The sequence below is a fragment of the Chrysemys picta genome, unplaced genomic scaffold, assembly GCF_011386835.1.
Source record: "Chrysemys picta bellii isolate R12L10 unplaced genomic scaffold, ASM1138683v2 scaf1898, whole genome shotgun sequence".
Lineage (NCBI taxonomy): Eukaryota > Metazoa > Chordata > Testudines > Emydidae > Chrysemys > Chrysemys picta.
Genome location: NW_027054603.1, coordinates 2,226 through 11,000, shown reverse-complemented (window position 1 = coordinate 11,000; position 8,775 = coordinate 2,226). Strand labels below are relative to the sequence as shown.

General features: G+C 47.0%; 1 long non-coding RNA gene across 1 annotated transcript; it reads right to left on the bottom strand.

Annotated features, from left to right (window-relative positions):
* Nucleotides 1-260: 260 nt before the first annotated feature.
* Nucleotides 261-8,441, bottom strand: LOC135980122 (uncharacterized). The gene is made up of 3 exons (XR_010597344.1): nt 7,974-8,441; nt 5,913-5,964; nt 261-369 (listed from the first exon to the last, which is right to left on the bottom strand). It is a non-coding gene; the product is annotated as an uncharacterized LOC135980122 (long non-coding RNA).
* Between the last annotated feature and the right edge of the window lie 334 nt (nt 8,442-8,775).

Sequence of the window (8,775 nt, the reverse complement as noted above, 5' to 3'; positions counted from 1 at the left end):
CATGCTTCTGGGCACAGGCTGATTGTCACAGGGATCAGGAGGGAATTACTCCTCACCCTCCATCTACAGCCCTGCGTCTGCCCAGGTGCATCCCTACCATCTGCAGCATCAGTTACTGGTCATTGCTGGAGGTGAGATACTAGGCTAGACAGACCAATGGCCTAACCCATCCTACGTCTCTATTGCCAACATAGATGACAGCACAGCAGATGGCCCTATCCTCTGCTGAACAGGCAGACCTGTTGCTACAACGGGTGCTTACTCAATTCCCATGGAGATGAGGGAGACAGCAACCACCAGCAGATCCAGGAGGTTGAAGTAGTTCCGGCAGAAGGACCCCTTGTGAAGGAATGCACCGTATGCGGTCATCTGAAGGGAAGCAGAGGGGAGTTAATGGGAACGGGGCAGATCACCTCTGATCCTCTCTCGTTTTAGTGACTGCTGCTCATGAAAGAAGCCAGATTGGAGCCCTGGACACTTAAGTCCTCTCTAGATCCACAGAATAGGCACAGTAAAGGAAGCTTATCATGTACCACTGAGCCAGCGAGCCTCAGCCCCACCCCACAGGAGTCTCTCCAGGGAGTTCATTCTCCACAGCCCATTCTTGGCCCAGCTGCCAATTGTGATGGTGCTTTTCTCACGCAGACACCTGTGGCCTAGGAACTGGGCTGACAGCCACTAAACAAATGCTTCCCTGGGCGCCCAACCGGCCACAGTAGAGCACGGCCCGCAGGGCCTTCTCTGACTGGTCCGTCTAGGGTGGGACTCAGGAGCAGAGCTGGTCAAAACTCGGCATTTCTGTTTCGGGGGAAATTTCGACACATCGTCATTTGGTTTTGGTCCCGATTGGAACAAAAAAAATATTTTCAAAATATCCCATGAAATGGAAGTTTTGAAAAATGTTGGTTCTGGAACACTTTGAAATTTTGTTTTATTTTATTTTATTTTATTTCTTTTTTGTTTGTTTGTTTAATATTTTTATTTTTCTATTATTTAATGACATGTCTGTGGCATACACTACTACTGGTGTCGTAAAATGACATAATCATTTAATTATTCTATTGATTTTATTTTAAATATTTAATAACGGGTGCTTCAGTCTAGCAGAGAAAGGCATAATATAGTCCCATGGCTGGAAGTTGAAACTAGACAAATTCAGACTGGAAAGAAGGTGTAAATTGTTTACAGTGAAGGTAATTAATCATAGGAGCAATTTACCCAGGGACGTGGTGGAGACTCCAGCACTGACAATTTTTAAATCAAGAGGGGATGTTTTTCTAAAGGCATTCTCTACGTTCTATGGTCTGTGTCACATAGTAGGTCAAACCAGGTGATCGTAATGGTGACTTCTAGCCTTGGAATGGATTAATCTGTGCATTTTTAAAACAGTTAAGGACAGCTGCTACTTAGCACTGATTGAAACATCTTCTCTTCTAGGTCAAAACGTCTGCTGTTTGCATTGTAACTCCAGTGTCAAACTATTTCATTACAACACAAACAGGAGACATTTTGATCTAAAAGAAAAGCGAAGCTGTTTCAATCCATGCTAAGTGGCAGCTGCCCTTAATATTGATTAATCTTGCTGTTAAACAATAATAGAATACCATTTCTTTAAATATTTTTGGATGTTTTCTACATTTTCAAATATATTGATTTCAATTACAACACAGAATACAAAGTGCACAGTGCTCACTTTATATTTATTTTTGATTACAAATACTTGCACTGTAAAAAACAAATGAAATAGTATTTTTCAATTCACCCAATAAAAGTACTGTAGTGCAATCTCTTTATCATGAAAGTTGAACTTAAAAATGTAGAATTATGTACAAAAAATAACTGCATTCAAAAATAAAACAATGTAAAACTTTAGAGCCTACAAGTCCACTCAGTCCTATTTCTTGTTCAGCCAATCACTCAGACAAACAAGTTTGTTTACATTTGCAGGAGCTAATGCTGCCGGCTTCTTATTTACAATCTCACCTGAAAGTGAGAACAGGTGTTCTCATGGCACTGTTGTAGCCGGCATCACTAGTTATTTACATGCCAGATGCGCTAAAGATTCATATGTCCCTTCATGCTTCATCCACCATTCCAGAGGACATGCGTCCATGCTGATGATGGGTTCTGACTGATAACAATCCAAAGCAGAGCGGACCGATGCATGTTCATTTTCATAATCTGAGTCAGATGCCACTAGCAGAAGGTTGATTTTCTTTTTTGGTGGTTCGGGTTCTGTAGTTTTTGCATCCGAACACTGCACTTTTAAGACTTCTGAAAGCATGTTCCACACCTTGTCCCTCTCAGATTTTGGAAGGCACTTCAGATTCTTAAACCTTGGGTTCAGTGCTGTAGTTATCTTTAGAAATCTCACATGGTACCTTCTTTGCATTTTGTCAAATCTGCAGCAAAAGTGTTCTTAAAATGAACAACATGTGCTGGGTCATCATCTGAGACTGCTATAACATGATATATGGCAGAATGCGGGTAAAACAGAGCCAGAGGCATACAGTTCTCCCCCAAGGAGTTCAGTCACAAATTTTATTAATGCATTATTTTTTTAACAAGCGTCATCAGCATGGAAGCCTGTCCTCTGGAATGGTGGCCGAAGCTTGAAGGGGCATACGAATATTTAGCATAGCTGGCATGTAAATACTTTGTAATGCCAGCTACAAAAGTGCCATGTGAACGCCGGTTCTCACTATCTGGTGACATTGTAAATAAGAAGCAGGCAGCAGTATCTCCCGTCAATGTAAACAAACTTTAGAGACTGGGAATGGTTGGGTCATTACACTAATTGAATTTTTTTCCCCATGTTAAGTTCTCCTCACACCTTCTATGGGTCATCTCGATTATCACTTCAAAGGGTTTTTTTCTTCTGCTGCTGATAGCTCATCTCAATCGATTGGCCTCTTACAGTTGGTATGCGTTCTTCCACCTTTTCACGTTCTCTGTATGTATAAATATCTTCTGTCTGTGTGTTCCATTCTATGCATCCGAAGAAGCTTATGCTGAAATAAATTTGTTAGTCTCTAAGGTGCCACAAATACTCCTATTCTTTTTGCAGATACAGACTAACACGGCTGCTACTTTGAAACCTTTTTTGTCTGAGTGATTGGCTGAACAAGAAGTAGGATCGAGTGGACTTGTAGGCTCTAAAGCAGGGGTTCTCAAACTGGGGTTTGGGACCTTGTGACGGGTTGGATCACAGAAACCCCCTTGGGAGCTGCCACCCGGTGTGCAAAGACTACCCCTGCTTCTGTTTTCCCTGCCAGCTCAGGACTCCAGCACCCTGTCTTGCTGAGCCAGACACTTCTGTCTGGCTCTAACACAGACCCAGGGTCTGAATCACTTGTCCCAAAGCTGCAAGTTTACCTGAAAACAGCTCACAGTAGTGTGCTTGTCTTTAGCACTCAGATGCCCAACTCCCAATGGGGTCTAAACCCAGATAAATCCGTTTTACCCTGCATAAAGCTTATGCAGGGCAAACTCATAAATTGTTCGCCCTCTATAACACTGATAGAGAGATATGCACAGCTGTTTGCTCCCCCAGGTATTAATACATACTCTGAGTAAATTACTAAATAAGAAGTGATTTTATTAAATACAGACAGTAGGATTTAAGTGGTTCAAAGTAGTAACAGACAGAACAAAGTAAGTCACCAAGCAAAATAAAATCAAATGCGCAAATCTATGCCTAATCAAACTGAATACAGATAATTTCCTCACCAGTTCCAGAGTGCTCCCTTTTACAGGCTAATCTTCTTTTAGCCTGGGTCCAGCAATCACTCACACCCCCTATAGTTACTGTCCTTTGTTTCAGTCTCCTTCAAGTATCCTGGGGGGTGGGGGGGGGTGGAGAGGCTCCTTCTTTAGCCAGCTGAAGACAAAATGGAGGGGTCTCCCACGGATTTAAATAAACTCTCTCTTGTGGGTGGAGACCCCCCCTCCTCCCTCCTATGCAAAGTTCAGCTCCAAGATGGAGTTCTGGGGTCACCTGGGCAAGTCATATGTCCCTGCATGACTCAGTCTTTACAGGCTGAAGCCATTGTCCACACGGTATCTTGCATGTTTTCAGAAAAACTTCTTATGTGGATTGGAGCATTCCAAGATGCATTGTTCCCCAAGTGTTTCCTGATCAGGTACTTAACCTGGCGAATTCCTTCCTAAAGAAGCTGACCAAATGCCTCACAGAGCTTACTTAGAAATCAAGCAAGCATACACCCCAAATTCTTAACCTCAAGTGGAAAATGATATATATGTACAAATAGGATAAATTATTAGTAGACCATAACCTTTACGGAGATATGTTACGTGGCACAGGCGGCACAAAACATATTTCAGTTATATCATACATACATTTATAAACACTCCCCCCATAAAGCCTTATGGGGTACGCTGTCACAGACCTCTCAGGGGGTCACAAGGTTATTACATGGGGGGTTGAGAGCTGTCAACCTCTCCCAAACCCCGCTTTGCCTCCAGCATTTAGAATGGTGTTAAATATATAAAAAAGTGTTCTTAATTTATAATGGGGGTCGCACTCAGAAGCTTCCTATGTGAAAGGGGTCACCAGTAAAAAAGGTTTGAGAGCCACTGCTCTAAAGCAAGGGTGGCCAACCTGAGCCTGAGAAGGAGCCAGAATTTACCAATGTACATTGCCAAAGAGCCACAGTAATATGTCAGCAGACCCCCATCAGCTCCCCGCCATCCCCTGCCCACCAGCAGCCCTGCCGATCAGCACCTCCCCCTCCCTCCCCGCACCTCCCAATCAGCTGTTTTGTGGTGTGCAGGAGGCTCGGGGGGGGGGGGGGGAGGAACGAGGACACGGAAGGCTCAGGGAAGGGCGCGGGAAGGAGTGGAGTGGGGGCAGGGCCTGTGGCAGAGCCAGGGGTTGAGCAGTGAGCACCCCCCGGCACATTGGAAAGTTGGCGCCTGTAGCTCCAGCCCCAGAGTCGGTGCCTATACAAGGAGCCGCATGTTAACTTCTGAAGAGCTGCATGTGGCTCCCGAGGCACAGGCTGGCCACCCCTGCTCTAAAGTTTTGCATTGTTTTGTTTTTGAATGCAATTATGGAACCAAAAAAAATCTACATTTGTAAGTCGCATTTTCACAATAAAGAGATTGCACTCCAGTACTTGTATGAGGTGAACTGAAAAATACTATTTCTTTTATTTATCATTTTTACAGTGCAAATATCTGTAATCAAAAATAATATAAAGTGAGCACTGTACACTTTGTATTCTGTGTTGTCATTGAAATCAATATATTTGAAAATGTAGAAAAACATCCACAAATATTTAACAAATTTCAAGTGGCATTCTATCGATTAACAGTGAGATTAAAACTGCGACTAATCGTGATTTTTTATTTAATCGCATGAGTTAACTGCGATTAATTGACAGCCCTAATTTCTATTATATTATGACATGTCACAGTAATAGGGCATATTATGGGTGTACATTAATGGCAGTTGCTAGTTCGTATTGATGGAAACCTATTGCACTGTTACTCCTGCCATGGTATGAAATAATGTAAACATGAAAAAAGAAAGGACATCAAATTCTAAACAACATTTTGAACATTTCCAAAGCTCTTTTTTTTTTGGCAGGAATTTTTGTCAGAATCAACACAATTTCATGACAAATTTCAGTTTTGGAGAAACTAACGAAAAACGTTTGAGGCAAATGTTCTGACTAGCTGTACGGAGGAGGCCGCCCTAGTGGTGACAGTAAGTGGCACAGGCTGGCCAGCGAACCCCCCAGTGTCTGTCTGTGTGCAGCAGCAGCCTCAATCAAAGATTCCCCATCCACTGGTGACGCCTGCCTCTGCTCTGCCCCGATCAGCGGCTCCCCTCACCGCTGGCATCACCCCATTATGCACTGGCTCCAGAAAGATGGGGTGTGACTCACCTTCAGGACTATTTCAACTGTGAACACGGAGGTGAAGCCGATATCCCAGAACCTGAAGATAAAAATAAGGGAGAGGTTTTGGTAACTCAGGAGACCAGATGTTATTTGAACGTCCTACAACCAGGAGCTTTGGCAGACAGACGGCACACTGCCCCGCTGAATGGAAACTGCACACCTGGTGCTAATAATAAATACAACAATAATACATACATGCTTTGCACTGTGACTGCTTCTTTCACGCCAGCATCTTTACGATACTAATGAATTAAGCCTCCCAGCCTCCACAGCAGTCAGAAAAGGATTATCCTTAGCAGAACACAGCAGTCCAAGGGTTAGAGCCCAGGAGCCAGGATTCCTAGCTACTGTTCCCATCTTTGGGAGGGGAGAGTGTTCATAGAATCATAGAAGATTAGGGTTGGAAGGGACCTCAGGAGGTCATCAAATCCAACCCCCTGCTCAGAGCAGGAACAACCCCAACTAAATCATCCCAGACAGGGCTTTGTCAAGCCAGAACTTAAAAACCACTAAGGATGGAGATTCCACCACCTCCCTAGGTAACCCATTCCAGTGCTTCACCACCCTCCTAGTGAAATCGTTTTTCCTAATATCCAACCTAGACCTCCCTCACTGCAACTTGAGACCATTACTCCTTGTTCTGTCATCTGCCATCACTGAGAACAACCGAGCTTCATCCTCTTTGGAACCCCTGTTTAGGTAGTTGAAGGCTGCTACCAAATCCCCTCTCACTCTTCTCTTCTGCAGACTAAATAATCCCAGTTCCCTCAGCTTCTCCTAGTAAGTCATGTGCCCCAACCCCCTGATCATTTTCATTGCCCTCCGCTGGACTCTCTCCAATTTGTCCACATCCCTTTTGTAGTGGGAGGCCCAAAACTGGACACAGTACTCCAGATGTGGCCTCGCCAGTCAGTGTTCTAATGGTTAATGCTGGCGATTTAGGGTCAGGACTCCTGGGTTCAATTCCTGGTTCTGGGAAAGGACCATGGCCTAAGGTGTCAGGATCCCTGGGTTCTTTTCCCAGCTCTGTAAGCATCTAGCTGGGTGACCTTGGGCAAGTAATTTCCCCTCTCTGGGCCTCAGTTTCCCTGTGTGTAAAACGAGGTTAGTGACAGTGCTTTGGGGTCCTCAGATGAAAGGCTCTGTGCATTCACAGTATTACAATCCAAGACAATTTAAAGGTGGGGAATCTGAGGCACAGAGTGATGTTAAGTGACTTGCCAGTGATCACACAGGCAGTTAGTGGCAGTGCTAGGGGCAGAAGCCAGTGTGCCCCACGCTGCTGAGCTTTCCACGGAAACCTAAGCCAGCAGTCCAGTGATTGAGGGGCCCACGAATGGCTCAGGCCCCTGCAATGGCAGGGATTTGTTTTATTGAGACATACCCAGCGGGTCCTTGCAAGTGATCTGTGCCCCAGAGGAAGGCAAAACCAGCCAGCCCCAAGATGCCAGCTGGTGTGACCTGGGGGGAAACTCCTTCCTGACCCCAAATATGGTGATCGGTTGGACCCTGAGCACGTGAGCAAGAACCAGCCAGCCGAGTGCCTGACAGCACGAATGCTTGGTGCCACCTCTGCACCCTGCCCAATGGCCCACCTCCAGCCGTGGAGTTCTGATGAATAACTCCATCCACACTTGTGGGGTCTCCGAGTGCTTCACAGAGCAACGGACTTCTCTGTGGGTATCCCTACCGCTCCCTGCACCACAGGGGCCGAGCAGATCCCAGCGGGGAACGAATGTAACCTCACAGGGCAGCTTTATTATCCCTCTGCTACAGACTGGGATGGTGAGGCACAGAGAGGAAGTGACTGGCCCAGGGCCACAAAGTAAAGTTAGTGCCAGCCAGGAATGAGAACCCAGAATCCCCTGCTGCAGCTCTGGAACAGGTTTTCCTTCCAGAGCCAGGAAAAGAACCAAGGACTCCTGATTCCTCATCCCCTGCACTAAACTCTCCTTGGGCACAAGGCGATAGCCTGGCAAGCAGTCCCCTGAAGCTGCACGTTTCTGGTGGCTCAAACTGCTTTCCCCAACAGCCCATCCTGGGAACCTTGTTCCTGAAGGACACAGGCCGGATGGGATCCTCGGCCGCCAGGGAGACGCTGCTGAGCAGGATGAAGAGCAGGATGAAGTTGGTGAACCAGGTGGCGTTGACGATTCGCTGGCACAGCACTCGGATCCTGGGGAAGGGAGAGAGGGGAGGCAGGCAGTCAAAGCATTGTCAGTTCCAAGGGGCTGAGTGACAGCCCAGGTTAGAGCTTGGGGAGTGGTGCAGCTGGGGAGATCCCTGCGTGAGTCTCGGGGGTGGCACCCCTCATTCTGTGTGCCCGGCATGCTTCTACCCTGGGACAGCGTGTGGGCACAGCTGGCTCCAGAGGCTGGAACAGCCCATTACAGTTAAAGGTGTTACTTTGTAGCTCAGTCGGGAGGTTCCAGGTTCTATCCTCGTTGATCACTGCTGGGTTTCTGACAGATGGGAGGAGAAGCAGCACCTACCGGTACTTGTTGGTTGGGCTGAAGATAGGGTTACCATATCTAATAAATAAAAAAAGAGGACCCTCCATGGGCCCTGGCCCCGCCCATTTCCCCACCCCTAGCCCCGCCTCAACTCCGCCCCTTCCCACCCTAACTCCACCCCCTCCTCCCTCCCACTCCCAGCCATGGGGAAAGGGCTGCCCCAGCGCTACCGGCTTCAGGGTTTGACGGGCAGCCCCCAGACCCTGCGCCCCCGGCCGGCGCTTCCCCAGCACAGCTGGAGCCTGGGTGGGGAAGCGCCCAGCCGGGGGCGCAGGGTCTGGAGGCTGCCCGGCAAACCGTGAAGCCGGTAGCGCTCGGGCTTTGGGCAGCCCCTA